This window comes from Takifugu flavidus, chromosome 7 (genome assembly GCF_003711565.1).
Source record: "Takifugu flavidus isolate HTHZ2018 chromosome 7, ASM371156v2, whole genome shotgun sequence".
NCBI lineage: Eukaryota > Metazoa > Chordata > Actinopteri > Tetraodontiformes > Tetraodontidae > Takifugu > Takifugu flavidus.
In genome coordinates, this window is record NC_079526.1 from 2,190,426 (window position 1) to 2,206,775 (window position 16,350).

Here is a 16,350-nt window from a genome sequence, read left to right on the forward strand (position 1 = left end):
TTTCAGCCCCCTGCATTGATTCAGAAATCAAGAGCCAAATGACTCCCAAGACATTTGAGTACTCGTCTACCCTCCCTCCCACAGAAGCTAAAGGCCTGGATCACATTTTGTCCAAAATCAAACCTGTTAACCCTTAGCTCAAGGAATTCAATTCTTTTGAAATCAATTGTTTAAAACAATTTGTACCTTGTACCTATTTTTTATTCACGAAGCGATTAAATGGAGCAACAGGTTCCTCTTGGTTATTCAGTCTGTTTGGTTATGCTTCCACCACACTCTGCTACCTATCAGCTACATTATTATAGCAAATTACTCCGTGCTTGTACTGAAATTACCACTCAATGCGATAATTAAAAAAAAAATGTATTGATGTATTATTGCTGACAGACCTAGACGATAGAAGATTTTGTGTTGGCTCAGCCACAGTCAGGTTTGGTTGTGTAAAAGTGTTTTGTGTGTACAGTCTTTGTCTATTTTAGTGGCGTATAAACCTTTCTTTCTTCTCAATGTGAGTGAATTATATCCACAGCACCAGATGTGATTGGTTTATTGCATATGGAGCTGATGATGACAGTCCTACAAGTGACTTTAGCAATACATTATTTTGACATTTTGCTATGATATGCGAAACCCAAGGAGAACACGAAATTTGGCATGACTACATATATTTTCAAAACAATTATATATTAGATAGGCAATATTGTGTTTCAATTTCAGCCATCGTGCCATCTACACTGGTATGATGATTTAGGAAAACCCACTGTACACTAGAGTTAAAATTAGGTTAAAGGTCAGAAGAGGTTCAAAAGGCTTATGAAAAGATTAAGATTAAAATAGGGTGGCAAATACAACAAAATACCCCAAAAAACAAACAAACAAAAAAAATCCCAAAAAAGGCCAGACTGTGGGTGTAAGCAATAAGGCACTGTAAATGATGCATTTAAGGGAAGAAATATTACCATATGAAATGGACTCAGCTGTTTTCTGTTAATTAGATGTCCTTGAGAGATAGGAGTTGCTTTCTAAAGCAACAATAGATCTTTTTTTTTCATTTTCTGTGGCTTTGCTCTTTAGGACTTTCCAATCCAGAGTGTTCAAGGCAACTGCTTGCCCATCTTTGAAGCCTGCAATTTTTATGACTCTTCATTAAATATAGAGTCACTGTTATAATTTTCTTTTGAATTGTATGGGTGCACAACATAATTTATTAAAAAAGATATAGCAAGTGTATTCACCATTATCCACCAATTCAGCTTATGGAGGCTGGCTTTTCTACAGTTTTGAGTCTAAAAGGTATAGTGAATTAAAATGAAAGAAACATTGTTCATCTGATCATCTAATTTTTCACATACTGACATGTATGTATGTGAAAAGCAATGTTTCCCACATGGTGACTGGTGTTGAAGACTTTTCTGATCTTTGGAAGACAGATGTCTTACTGTCCTCTTTCTATGGTATCTCTTGTGGGTCAATTTATTGGTCCCAAACCAAGATAAGGGGTAGCAATTACAATAACCCTAACCATTTTTTTAAACTTATGTTTTGTCTCTTCTATGATATTAATCCTCTTGCTGTAACATTTGCAAATTACATAAATTAAACAATGACATAATTCAGTCATACCCACCTTGTGGGCAGCAATTTGGCTAATTGTGGAGTTGGTAACACTGGTGGAAACAAACAAATCTTTCCAAGCCATGGTTAGGAATTCTTGGCAATTGGTCTATCTTTAATATCCTTGCTCTGTCAAGGAACAAAAAATGTTGTTGCTCCTATACATGTACAATAAATAAAGCATACATTAGGTACAAGATGAATAAAGCTGTACAATTGTCCATCTTTCTTTTAGTTGCTTTTTATGTGACATAATATGTTTAACCCGGAAGGAAATTGAGCTACATTAATCTACTGAAAAGACATACGTCACCGCCTAGTGTTGAAGAGAAGAACATAATCTGAATAATTATCCGACTTTCCCCATTGCATATAAACTGGGACATGGAACTAATACTAACCTGGTCTTATCTTTAATTTTTGGATAATAACTGGAATACTTTCATCAGAAAGGATGATGACATTTATTGTTGGTAACAGTAGCGCTGTCGTCATTGTTCAGTGAACTCAATGGTTTCTACAGCTAGAAATGTGAGGCCTAATCATGGCACCCTACCAGCACCTGCAACACTGCTATTGGGCCATTTTAGGCCTGGGCCCATGCCCATAGTGACTGGTGAGAGATTTCCAACACAGTATTAGTTTTCATTCTAGCTATTTTTCCAATAAGCAGTGTGAACAAAATTTGACTGAAAGCTTCTCTGTAATGGGCAGTGCAGCTGGAGGGCAGAGCCAATAGGCAAGCAAAAATAAAAGTGAGTTTATTAAAAACTCAGAAGAAAGTTCAGGTCAAAGGAACATATCCCAAAACACAAATGGGCAAACAAAATTAAACTCCAAGGGTGAGTAAAAAGCACATGAAATGACTGCAAGTGGCTCCTCTCAAGGAGGCACTGAAAACACGGAAGATGAACACAATGACTGTCATGAGGAAAACACAAGGGCGCAAAACATATCTCCGGTGCTGCTACTGACTGATATGCAATTATCTGGAGGAACTGGAGGAAAAGCCAGTCTTTTAAAATTAGTTCTTTAATCATTGGCCATTTTCCTACCCAGGTCAGCCTAATGAGAGTGATGGAGGGAAAAAGAATGCAGGAAAGGAGACAATAAAAACAAGGCACCGGATGCACAGAAAATCCAGGACTATTACAGTAGGAGCCCCTCAATAAATGTCACTAACTGTATGTTTATGTTAGAACTCAGAAAGCAAGGAATTGATGATCAGGGATCTGGAAACCAAAAAGCGATTCTTGAGACTATACTCTTTGAGAGTGAAGGCTGACAATGATGCAGGGAGATGGGGGAGTCAGCTGGGCGATGAAGTGGCTCTCCGCTACTGGCTTTAAAAGAGAGGTGTGAAATACTGGGTAGACCATGAAGGTTGCCAGCAGCTTCGAGCTGACAATGCTGGGGACTAATGATCCATTCAATGGGACCTCCGTGTCCTAGTTTGCCCATTCTGCCTGGCTGTTGACCTGGGGATGATAACCAGAGGTTAGACTGCAAGTGAGTACCAACGGACTGGCAGAAAGCCTTCCAAGCCTGGGAAGAGAATTGCAGACCCTGGTTTTTGGGTCGGTGGCTTCTAAGGCGGATGGAAGTTTTGGAAGGGAACCAGATGCACAGACAGACAGACAGACAGTCAGTCAGTCAGTCAGTCAGTCATTATTTATTTATATAGCGTCTGTTACAATCAAAATTGTTTCTAGGTGCTTTACAGAATCTCAGGGCCTGACCCCCAACAAGCAACAGTGGCAAGGAAAAACTCCCCTTTAACAGGAAGAAACCTTGAGCAGGACCAGGCTCATATAGAGGGACCCTCCTGCTGATGGTCGGCTGGGTAGAGAGAGAGGAGAGGAGAGAGAGGAGAGGAGAGAGAGGAGAGGAGAGGAGAGGAGAGGAGAGGAGGGGGGGGCAGGTAGAAGAGAGACTAGCAGTCATACTCTCAAACGACCCCTATTTATGATCGCAGTTCAGTTGGTGTTTGTGTGTGCGTGTGTGTGTGGTGACAAACTTTTGAAGATCTGCAGACATGGAGGGCCACCAAAAGTGTTGCTGGATTAGGGAGATTAATTGATTAGCACTGGGGTAGTAGATGATCTTGAAAAAATGTCCTTGGTGGACCACCAAGGGCTTCCAAGTGGACAATATGCTAGAAAAAATGTTGTAAAAGAGCACCCCATAATTTGTGTTCCACCTGTCACCGAATAGCTCTGATCACAATGATGTCAGCAGTTGCCTCCTTATTCTTGGTCATGTTAACTGGCATGGGTTCTAGTTCTTGGATTCCAGCTGATACGTGAAATTGAAGTTGAATCATTCTAGGAATAGGGCCCACCAAGAATGAGGAAAATTAAGCTGGCCAGCTGAACAGAGATGAGACTGATTCTTGTGCTCTGACCATATGATGCAGGGGTGCCTGTAGTTTTGTAACTACTTTTGGCTGGGGAGAGTTAACAAGAGAAGAATTTGCAGGGGTAAACAGAGTTTTAAGGGAGGTAAGCTGAGTAAAGTGGGAAGGAACTTTACTATAGTTCCTGATGAATTGACAATAAAATTTGGTGAAACCTAGAAAATGTTGCAGTTGTTGACTCGGGAGTTTGCCAATTTGACTTTCTTTTACTCAATCTAGGTGAAGCTGGTCCTTCTTAATCACATAGCCCAAGAAAGAAGTTCTGGTGACATTAAAGTCACACTTTTCAGGCCTAATCAATAGCCTATTTACCAGCAACTGTTGAAGCACCTACCAGACATGGTCAACATGGTTTTCTGGGTGTGGGAGAATGTCAAAATATTATCTAGGTAGATGAAAAAAAAAGTTCAACAAATAATGTAAAACATCACTAATTAATGTTTGAAAGACAGTAGAAGTGTTAGTGAGACTGAAAGGCATGGCTAAATATTCAACGTTTCCTAGGGGTGTGTTAAAGGCCATCTTCCACTTGTCCCCTTCCAGGATTCTCACGAGGTGATATGCATTACTGAGATCAGTTTAGTCAAGATAGTAGTGTCCTGTAATGATCTGAAGGCAGAGTCAACAAGAGTCAATAAGAGTAAGTGGTGACATAACCCTCAACCCTGTATACTCAGCCTGCACCAACCGGAGAAGAAGAGGGATGAATAAGTCCATCATCCAGGGGGTGCTGGGGTGCCACTCCTCCTGATAAAAGGGGAGAAAAGTACAAAGTAGATTTTTACAAATGCAGTTAAAAATTTCATTTTTACCCACTAGTGGGTAGTGTGTGTCTACGTGCAATATGAATTATATAAATAATAATATGTATATTATTATACATGTCCATGAGCTGACATTCATTTACCGGTGAATTTCCAAATACACACTTGTATTGTTTTGACAAATATCCTATTTGTGCCCTAGCACTGCAGCGAAATAGCCAATAGGGTGTGGTTGCCCGGGCAAATTGATAAAGATATGCCCTCAGACAATTCCATGAAAAGGGTTCTGGTCAACCAGAGATGATGTGGGGTGAGATGCACCTTTTGCTGAATTTGGTGAGATACTTATTTATTTACCTTTTTACAAGAAGGATGATGGAAAAATTGTGTTAAGGAGCTGAGATCCACGATCCTGTCCCAACATTGCTCCTTGTTTCACAAGAGCTTTGTGGTTAATGCCACCTAGCAAGGCTACTGTAAGGAACCTTGGTCTGTCTTTGGATACCCATATCAAACGAGTTTTAATGTTTGCCTTTTATCACTTGCGCGACATCGCTAAAGTTAGGCACTTTCTGTCCCAAAGTGATGCTGAAAGATTAGTCCATGCATTTATTTCTTCCAGGCTTGATTACTGTAATTCACTTCTATTGGGCTGCCCGAACAAGTCATTAAAGACGAAAGGCTCTTCCAGAATGCAGCTACTTTGGTGCTGACTAGAACCAGGAAAAGAGATTACATTAGTCCAATATTGGCTTCTCTACAATGACTCTCTGTAAAATTTAGAGTAGATTTTAAAATCCTCCTCCTATGAGGCCATGGGTTTATTTAAAATTTGACTTAAAACCTTGCTTTTTTTCTATAGCTTACGATTAAGGCGAACACAGAAATGCTCTGTTATGCTGCTTTACGCTTGCACTGCTGGATATTTCTATAATGCACCCGCACATCTCTGTCTTTCTCTCTTTCGCTTCCTCTCCTTTTGAAATTTATCCACACTACCATAACACATAAATGTGCATATTACTGCTGGACCGTGTCTTGTTTTCTTTAGTCTTAATGATCAGCCCAGAGCTCCTTACGAGGATAGCGGAAGATGCACCCGGGCCTTGGACTTCTTTACAATGACCATTGATACTTCATCTGTGGACAGATTTTAATAAACATAGATATGTTATTGTTGTATTATTGATGTTCTCTGTATAAGTGGAATCTACTGCACATCTGTCCATCTCATGGAAGGGGATCCCTTTAGGCTTAATCTTTTTCTTTTAGTTTTTCCTGTGTCTTAGGACAGAGGGTGTCATGACTGTGCAGTTTGTAAAGCCCTCCAAGGCAAACAATGTGATTTTGGGCTCTAAATAAATACGCTTTTATTTACTTCCCTTCAACCCCTCTTTATACCTGATTGTTAGGCCTTTAGATGGTTCTGCCAGTGGCTTCACATTGGCCCAGAAGGCCTTTTCAGAGCTGAGAAGACTGTCTTATTATTGCATCTGGCAAATCACCAATTGTTTATTTATGTGGTATGGGCTTAGTGTCTTAAAAACAACCAAACAAAAACCCCTAAACAAATAAAAGCACATTGATTTAAATGCCACAAGTGCCAATTTTAGTACCAACTTTTAAACAGTGCAGTGAGAAATGAGACCTCATGCAGCAGTCTAGTGTGAAGAAGGGGTTTCCTTTCTCTCAATCAGTAGTGCACATAGCAGGTTAACAGTGCTGCGCCCAGGGAGATGAAAAAGCATAAATTAAAGCGCTCCCTCAAGGAGACGAGGGGGTGCTGGGCTACCGAGGCATTATCAGGACCGGGTGAGAAACACACAGAGCTCAGTTTCATCCTTGTGTTCTTTGTTAACACAAAGGGGGTCACTTCCATTTGAAAGGAAATATTATAACACAGAGACCTGCACACAATGGCGGACTGCTGACAAATTGTCATCTAATTCTGCCCTTATATTCACCATTCCCCTCTTCCAGGGAGCGTTATCAAGACTATGGTGATATGGTAAGAAAAGGGGCTGCATGGAATACAATTTGTTTGGTAATGAAAAAGAGCACAAAAATAAAACAAGCACGCACACGCTCACTTGAGAAATGTTTTAATTAGATACAAAAGAATGTAGCTAATAAAGGAGGGAATTAAGTCAAATGCTTTTGCGGGAATTTGGCCAAAAGGAAATGAGTTGCCCCCCTTTCTCTCCCTCCTCTCTCTTTGTCTCTGTCTCTCTCCCGTCACCATTAAAAAGCCTGCAACTTCAAGCACTTTTATAATCAGCTAAAAAACATATGTGGCTTTGCAGCTAAGACAGCTTGCCCAGGCACTGATAAATGCCTATCACTAATTTGCATATGGTAGAAGCTACCCTTTAATCAGAACCTCTAATCCCTGACAGTATTAATGATTTTTTTTCCTCCTCGTATAGTATCATGTTTGCTAATTCCAAAGTGATCAGCTTCTTGTATGCGTCTCTTTTTTTGTGCTGGGATAATGGCCAAGTTGAGAACTTCTGTTATCCTACTTTGGCACATAATTAGGACTACAAAGAGGGACAAATCGCACTGAATGGGACTCACAAAGAAGAGCTCCTATTTCCAGCCGCTTCCTTCCTGCTGAGCTCTCGTTAACAGTTGTGTCACTTCGAATGTAGCCCAAAAAATAGAAAGAATTCGATGCCAAATCTTGAGTACATGACAGTGCTTAAGCGTTCTGCCAGGGAGTAAAGAAAAATCTTAAAATTTACCATGTAATTAAAATGTCTATCAACCCTCAGCTGGTTTAGAGAGCGTGTTTGGCTACTTAAAATGACAATCTGGGCAATAAAGCATTCTGCTTCATTTCTCTAAGCACCTTGTACAGAACTTGTGTTTGACCTTATTTTCTGGTCTCACTGAAACAAAATCCACTCTCAGTTTACTAGATTTAGAAATTAAGGATGCTGGCGTGATGAGGATCATGGCAGTAATTACTCAAAATATCCCGAAAAGGCCATGTATATCTTGTATAGGTCATAATACATTGAAAAGTAGATTAAAAATGAAAAGGATAAAAACACAGTGTCAACTAGGTGCATACAACAGCTGATTTATACAATTAATTTGGGCCATTACTTTTCATTAAAGATAAAATGAAATGGGTACTTACTTACTAAGAGGCCTTTGGGGAGCTGAATTGCAGAGAAGAAAGAAGATTAAACTTTACATTCAGCCCCAAATTTAATTCAGAAGTAATCAATCGCATAATGGGCCAGCAACTGTAGCTGGGGTGATTGAAATGAAATTACCATATTTTTAATCTTAATTTTCCACACTGTTTATCTGACACTGTCAATATAAAATACAAACAGATAATGAAATAGCATTATATTGACACTACAATCATCTCTCGAGCAGCCCTCTGTGATTAAAGCGCTGGAATGTTTGATTACATTTTGTTGGCTGACATTACAAATGACACGGATGCTTCGCCGAGACTTGCTGCCGGCTGGAAAATGAGCCTATCCATCAAGGACTCCTGGCAGCTTCTCCCTTCCAGTCGATGGCTACTGCCAACGGTCTGGGCACCCTTCTGTCAAGCCGTTTAGCACCCTAGATGAGGGGAGGGAGGGTGGGGCTGTTAGGGGGTGGAAGGAAGTTGAACAAGATGTGTGTGTGTGTGTGCTGGGGGACTGAGACGAATGATTCACAGCTCCCTCGCTTTGCTAATGATACAAAAGCAGAGTGGGAGAGAGAAAAATGTCCCAGGCAACATATCGCCCATGCAGGTGTCTCTTGGCGTACCATAAAGGGACCATAAAGCTCTCACAATGCAGGGACCGCAGTCTGCAAATCAAATGCTCAGCTGCTGCTCAGGTTCAAGTCTGGAGCTACAGCATCGCGCTCTGTCCACCACTACAGCAGACACCATCGCCAGCCTAATTACTTTTTAAGGGGCTCATCAATTTGCTCAGTAGAAACTGGAAGAAAACTTGAGTAGCAATGCCCAGAATTTGAATATTTCATAAAATAAATCCAGTTTAGCTGATAACTTTATTAGCAACTTTCATGCACAGTTTTTGTTTGACTTTATGATGGAATCTCTCATTGCTACCAATCGTCTCAAATGTTCTTTCTAATCGCCATGTTAGCAACAATTGTGATGCCTCTCAGTTATTTCTAACTTGGTCTGAATACACAACCAATGATTTTGATGATAAGTTATTAGGATACAGCTTTACCAAATTCCTATTACCTCTAAAAGTTTTTAATACTGAGCCTGCTATTTTCACTACTATTGCACTTACCCACAAATGACCTCTGTATCTAGAAAAAGGAAATTCAAAATAAAGTTGGATTAAAAACAGCATAAAAGCAGCCTTATATGCAGCACACGGCTACCAGCTAACCCATGAAATGGATGCGGACAATATATTTGTTGAATATTATCTAAAGGTACTGTGGTAAGAGGAATTTATGTGAAATAATAGCAACAAAACACCAAGGAATTCTTGCCCTGGCTTTTGCCATAAAAGAGCTGTTGATCTTCCAGAGTCTCATTCAAGATTCATTCCTATCACATATTTTCTTTCTTTTTTTAAGTTCAATGATTCCACTGAAAGCATAAGTTAATCACTGTTATGCTATTTCTACATCAATATGATGATACAGACTTTGATTCGTTACAAGATGTGATGGTCTTTTCAAAAGACGGACTTTGTGCATTAAATCCCTCATACCTCACCTTTCATGGCTGCTACTGAAAGGAATGTTTGAAACATCCTTGCAAACAGATTGGTGGTCTTACTGTATGGTCTTCTTTCTCAGTCTGACTTTGTCCTGCTGAACTCTTTCACGCTTATTCTATGACAGGTGACAGCAATTTATATTTACCATAAACAAGTGGACCAATCACAGCTCTGCGAGGAGATGCACATGAAGCTACAGTGTCCTTCGCTCGAGTCTATATTTGTGCTTGCGTGGCGTTTAGATTACAGAGGTATATAACAGGTATATTTTCATTTATTTCATTTATTATAATAATACACGGATGTTTGGCTGCCTGTGCTATTCAGATCTTTACCAGATGCAGATTTCTCTCTTCTGCCTGTAAGTTCATCCATAAAATAAAGCTCAAGTTAGTGAAATAGGAAAATAAAATATTTATTTTATTTTTAATTTTATTTTTTCACAAAAAGCAAAAGTTACATTGAATAGTTTTTAATTTCCCTTGAACTGGGAGTGGAAAAGAGCACATTGAGGTAATAATTTTCTATTATAGATTTATTGTGTATTTAACCTGTGTAACCATAAAGAATTTCACGACTCATAAATGTGATCATAATCAGCATTGTTGGGTTTTTAGTATATCATCAGTGGTGCCAACATAGGTTTGAATAAATTATAACTGAATTTTAATGTCTCAAAAAGTCCTTCGAAAAAAAATAATAAAAAAAAAAAAAATAAATATATATATATATACAGTATATATACCACAAGGTTTTGGAAGCAAAGATTTGTAGTTGTGGTGAACCTGTGGAATCAGCAATCGTGACAGTCATGCTGATCAGACCTTAGATTCTCACCTCAGAATCTCATTGTGGTCTGACCTTGAGGGCCCCTGAAGTCGATCAAACCAGCAACATGGCTGCTCCACTGCAGGACGGCAGAGTTCAGAGACATGTGGAGCAACTGGGAATCAATGCTTCAGCTGAGATCCTGGTGAGGCAGAGCTGACCCACATGCCAGAACAATTCAGGTCAGAAGAATATTGGCTCAACTTTTTATATTGTCTTTAAAAGATGGCTGTTATGTGAAGCCTTATGATTTCAATAAGTCTTGTATTTTCAGTCTTGTAACCAGGTCAAGAGCAATATGCTTATCAGAAGAGTTACAATAACATTTGATTATGAAAGACGAATAAAGATTTTCCAATGCAGTTAAATTTCAAAGCTTAAGAACATTATTTGAAGCCCTCACAACAAGCTAGCTACGGACCGTTGATGCTCCGGCATCCTGTCACCTGTGGGACAAAGAGTCTTTCTCACAAAGTGACACAGACTTCTCCTTACTCCCTTCTATTTGAAAAGGCATAACCTTTCCCCCCACTTGAAAATGCAGCAACTCTTTCCAGTTTTGTTGATGCCATTGCCATTGGCTTTCAGTAAGGCACGGGGTTATCAAAGAGTGAATGAGAAATTGCGTTGGCTCTGCTGTGGCCCTGATTGCACTATCAGAGCCGTCAGGGAGGTTCTTTATAAAGGCAGGGCACAAGGAAGAACGAGGTGACGGCTGGCGTTGCTCCCCTGATAAATCAGCATGCACTGGCAACCACTGCTTAGTGCAGCCAGGCAGCACCAATGCGCTGCAGTTCAGGGTCGGTACTTGGCAAGTCCCCGTGTCATACAGAGCTGCCTGCACCAGGCCGCAGACCTTGGTGTTCCCCAGGCTGATTCTCTACGGCTGCACTTGTCAAGGTTTGTTTGTTTATCCCCAATCCCCCCCCCCCCCCCCGCAACACACACACACACACACACACACTCACTCACTCATAGTGCCATATTGTTTTCCAGCATGCCAAATTATTCTCTCATGATTTCTAAATTATTCTATATATTTCCCAACTTCATTTTTGAAATGGGAAAACTGTGCAGTTTGATTTGGAAGCGGGCATCTGTCGGGCATTTTTGGGTTCGTAAAAATCACACAATTTACGTCCAGGGAGAACTTATTAACATTTAAAGCTCTATATTATGACACATGTTTAATTTGTAAATGGTTATTTTTTTAAGGTGGTAATGTGTTAATGTAGACAATCAAAACATGATTAGTAAAAGAAGTGAAAAAATAATTAGACAAACAGTAAATGTATTTTTTTTTTTAAATCACATATTTCTTACTGAAGTGCAAGTTCTATCATTTGAAGATGCATGTGTGTTTGTGTGGGTTATTCTTTTATACATATCGCACTCTATTGCTGTTTTAGAGGTTATAACGAGGTTAGATGAGGTTATTAGGTTATTTTTACAAATCATTGTATAGTAGGTATTTATGCAGAATGTTTAAAAATGTGAATTGTTGTTGCTTTTTGAGCGTTATATGTTTTCTACTGAAGTTTTAAGTCTTAATCTTTGTCTCTTAATGTTATAAAAAAATCAATGAGGGGACTGTGTTAAAATTGTTTAGCATTTATAATTATTTCCTTCTTAATGATGATGATTATCTCCACATACACTTTAAAGCCCAAATGCTACTATCAATGATCAAGCCTTTTAGAAGGAAGCCGCCGCCTGTTCAGTCATAAATGTGTGCTGTTAATCTCCTCTTGCCGTTTAATCACCTCTAATGAAAGTGTTTGCTGTGCTCTCCACTATTGTGTTTGCTCTACTTGTTGCTCTGGCATCACTTCCACGAGCCAGACAAGTGCCTCTCGCTTCTTATTGTCTTCCACAATCATTTGCACACATTCTCTAAACGACAGTTTATTTAATGGGCTTACAGGGGGTGGGCAGTGTACACCCTGGACAGTCAGGGATGCATTTACTTGCTCATCTAACTAGGACGACGCTTGTCATTCGATTGGCGTGCGTAATTTAAGCAACTGGACCTTCTGTCTACAAAGGAGATTGTCAAATTATGAGTGGAGTACTTATAAATCTTCTGCTTCCAGGTCAGCAAAATATAGGCAAATGCTAACTCATGCACACATTGCATAGGCTAACTTGGTCTTCACATGCTCTTGTCTGGGGGTGGTAGTCCAGCTACGTTTGGACTACTGTGGGTTGGTTCTGGCGGTGCTATGAAGGCAATTTAGAGTAGCCAATCTGCCTGTTCCCAATTGCTTGTTTTCAGACTGTGGGAGCAAGTTGGAGTGACCCAAGAGAACCCTCCAGGACATGAGGAGAACATGCAAATTCCACACATAAAGCCCCTGGCCCCAGGAGACTCTTACCCAGAAGCCTCTTGCAGTGAGGCACCGCTGTACCACCGCCTGATTTTCATCAAATCAATGCAAAGCAAATGAAATTAAATGATGTTGAGGGGTCGAGGATGGAGGAAAGACATTTTTATTAATCTTTCTATCTCACCTTTAGATGTGGTTGGTGCAGCTTTGACGTGGAAGAGTCTTCTATTCCACATACCTAAGTAATGCTGCACATTGGCACTTGTTGAGTTCTGGTTAATTTTTTTATTTACATTCACATTTCAACTTTATCATTAACTTTGATGAATATGACTATAGTGGTACAATACATGGTACAATACAGTACATCTATACAATAACAGTGTATTGATGTACATAAAGCACTGGGACTGTTAACGCATTGGGAGACAACAATCTTCAAATCATCAGGCTGAAATTAGACCTTGGAAACACACACAGGATTACGCAACCTGATCATACTGCTGCTTGTTTAATATAACTGGGATTTAACATATTCTTATATATTCATTTAATATTGGTTTAGTGTGATCTGTAGCTGAACGTTTGCAAATATTTGCGTAAGAAAACATAAAAGACTGTGCACAATGGCCAGCAGCTATTTGATTAAAAAGAAATTGTCCGCACGTTTACAATGAAAGCAATTAACTCTTGTTAATTGTCAGCGGTATTAATCGTCTATCAGTACCACTGGAGTAATTGTTCTCATAAGTGACTACACTGGTTTAATAGCCTTTGATATTATTATTATTATTATTATTATTATTATTGTTGTTGTTATTATTATTATTATGCAATGAGGGTGGCTGTTGATAGCTGTTTAGATCACAAACTGAAAGTACATCACCACACCTTGGCCACTAAGACAACCAGGCTCATTCTGGTCAAAAGAGACAAGGAAACTTCATTTATCACCATTATTTGTGCTTTATGCATTAAGATGAATGACAAAAGAATGAGTTGGACTGGTGCTATCTTCACAGGCAGCAGGATTGTATTAATACCTCTCTCTCATTCTTTAAAATGATGTCAACAAGTGAGTGTTTTCATGGCATTAAGGATCCAGAGGCCCCGTCCTCGTCTGGTCCTCAGACCAGCCCCTCAGCCAAGCCTCCGACACCTCCTCCTCTTTCTGAATTTGGTGGACGCGGTGCATTTAGGGGATGCGTGGGGCCTTTTGTGAAAATGCTTCGGAGGGGTCACAGATGTCATTCCCTGGAGACACAGCGGAGGTTAATGATCTCACATCCTCTGTTGGAATAAATAAATAAATCATTTCCAGTCAGGAGTTCACATAAATCTTCAGTCAAATGGCTATTTGCTGGAGCAAACCCCACCAGTTGCTAATGACTTGTTTTTTTTTTTATTCCTTGATTGCCCGAGGGGATAGATTGTGACACAGATGAGTAGTCTCTCTCTCTCTCTCGCTCTCCCCCCTCACAGACGTGCTATTGTGATTCACAGCATGTTCTGTCAGGGGACATTAGTTGGCTGACAGATGTCTGCTTTGCGAAAAGGGGTGCATGTGCGGTGACAGGGGTAGTCGGTCCTTGTTTCAGCTGCGACGTATATGGGGGTGCATGTTCCTGACACACAGTCAAGCACAACACAATTCCTCAGTCGATGTCATTATTGCATAATGTCCGTTCCCCCTGTATATCTCTACATGCAATATTGGAAAATGTACTGATATTCCCTCTTTTTTCAGTGTTGTACATCAGATTTGAGCTCTATAATTTGCTTGTGTATATCATCCATTTAAGATCAATTCAATTTTAAGTACAATTCAAGCAGGCTTTAATTATTATAAAGATTCTGTAGAATTAAAAAATATATATATTTTGGTAAATTGCTAGAAAAATTGGGTTTTAGGTCTCAGTGTTTTATTTTCAGATTTGATACAGTGTCTACATTTCAATTCTAATTTCAGAAATTTCACTAAAATTAGTGCATGTTTATATCTGGCTTTGATATTTTGTGAGCAAAACAATGACTGTCATACCAAACCGTATAGGATTTGCATTGACCACTAATCAGAGGGCACTTATGAGCTGCTAACAGCTTAAGTGTTACCAATACACATGGCTCAGCAATCAATGAACAATTATGAGCTTAACTGTCTTGTTTATGCATAGGAAAGAAATGCTGAAAGAAAAAAACTATAAGTAAATGTGATATTGTTCCTGCTTTGTTCAGTGTTAAAGCTAAAATAACCTGTTGTTCTGAAATAGCAGCAATTCAGAACTTCCAGTTTCTAAAAACATCAACATTCATTCAATCCATACATCAGGGTTTAAGAGCAAGCACTTTCCCGCCTGTAGCACAACCCGCTGAGAAAGAAAAGGCTCGTGTGGATCTTTATTTCAAGGTGAAAGAAAAGTCACACACCAAGCAAATTACAGATCAAATCATAACTATATTGACTGGTGAGCTTTAAATAAAGCAGCAACAAAGTCAGTAAATAAAGTCATTACCAGAGCTTAGAACAGAGGCGGCTGATTTTCTCTTTTATCCTGTAACAACAAAAAGAATGAAAAGGAGACAGGGGAAGAGGAAATAACAAAAAAACGAAGAATTGCACAGAGGCTTTTCTTTTCTTTAAAATGCTGCATTAGGTCTTTTCCTGCAGTCAGTTTTCATAGTTCAAAGCTGGCAGTTCAATAAATAGCTGGAACTGGCACATCTCTGTTCTTGCAAAAAGAAATCAATGTTAATCCTATTACCGGCAGTTATCACCTAGCCCAGAAACGGTGGCAAGTAAGAAAAAAAAAACTGAGATGTCAAAGCGGGAAAGGGAAAAGCAAGAGAGAGAGAGAGAGAGAGAGAGAGAGAGAGAGAGAGAGAGAGAGAGAGGAGAGAGAGAGAGAGAGAGGAGAGAGAGAGAGAGAGAGAAAGCAAGTCACCCTTCATTCACTTTCAAACACAGTTTTGATAATTTACTTCTGTAGGAGAAGAAAAAGAAGAAGAAGAAGGATGGTGGTGAGGTGGGGGTGAGGGTCTTCAGTGGGTAGGAAACGTGTGTGTTTGTGGTGTGTGCGCCTGTGGAGAGGTGGGATGGGGTGGCAGGGTGGAGGGGGGTGGTCCAGGGCTACTGATGTATTCGCACATAATGCTTGGATCAGACCATGCTGCTGTAAGCAAGATGTTTGAGGCACAAAACATCATTTTTGAAAAATGTTCACAGCGCTTAGCAATCCTCTCCCTGCCGTGCCCTGACATCTGGCCTTTCTCCTTCTCCCACTTCCAGCCCTTCTTTGCTTCTCAGCAGCTTTTTTGAGGAAGGGAGGGCGGCGCTATGCTGCCGCATGGCCAAACATCCCCTCACCTGCGGTAGTGATCTAATGCAGAAAACAGCCACAAAATGCACATTTTAATTTAAAATTAAAAAGATGGTTGAGGTTGTTTTTTTTGCTTTTAGTTTGACTCATAAAGTGTAACATTGTAAGCAAAATATTTGGTTAAAAAAAGTGTAATTTTTATTTTCCAATAAATTTGTATATTTTGCTTCAATTTACACACGACAATAGAGATAAAGAATGGCATCAGTAAGGTCAATTAAAATATATAAAACTAACTTTAAAAATGTTGTAGTAAATGTATTCAGATACATGTTTTTTCATCAAGAGCAGGCAATAGTG

The 16,350-nt window shown here is 39.6% G+C and overlaps 1 long non-coding RNA gene across 1 annotated transcript; it reads right to left on the bottom strand.

Annotated features, from left to right (window-relative positions):
* Nucleotides 1-13,619: 13,619 nt before the first annotated feature.
* On the bottom strand, nt 13,620-15,449 carry LOC130528866 (uncharacterized). The gene is made up of 2 exons (XR_008951419.1): nt 15,187-15,449; nt 13,620-13,927 (listed from the first exon to the last, which is right to left on the bottom strand). It is a non-coding gene; the product is annotated as an uncharacterized LOC130528866 (long non-coding RNA).
* Between the last annotated feature and the right edge of the window lie 901 nt (nt 15,450-16,350).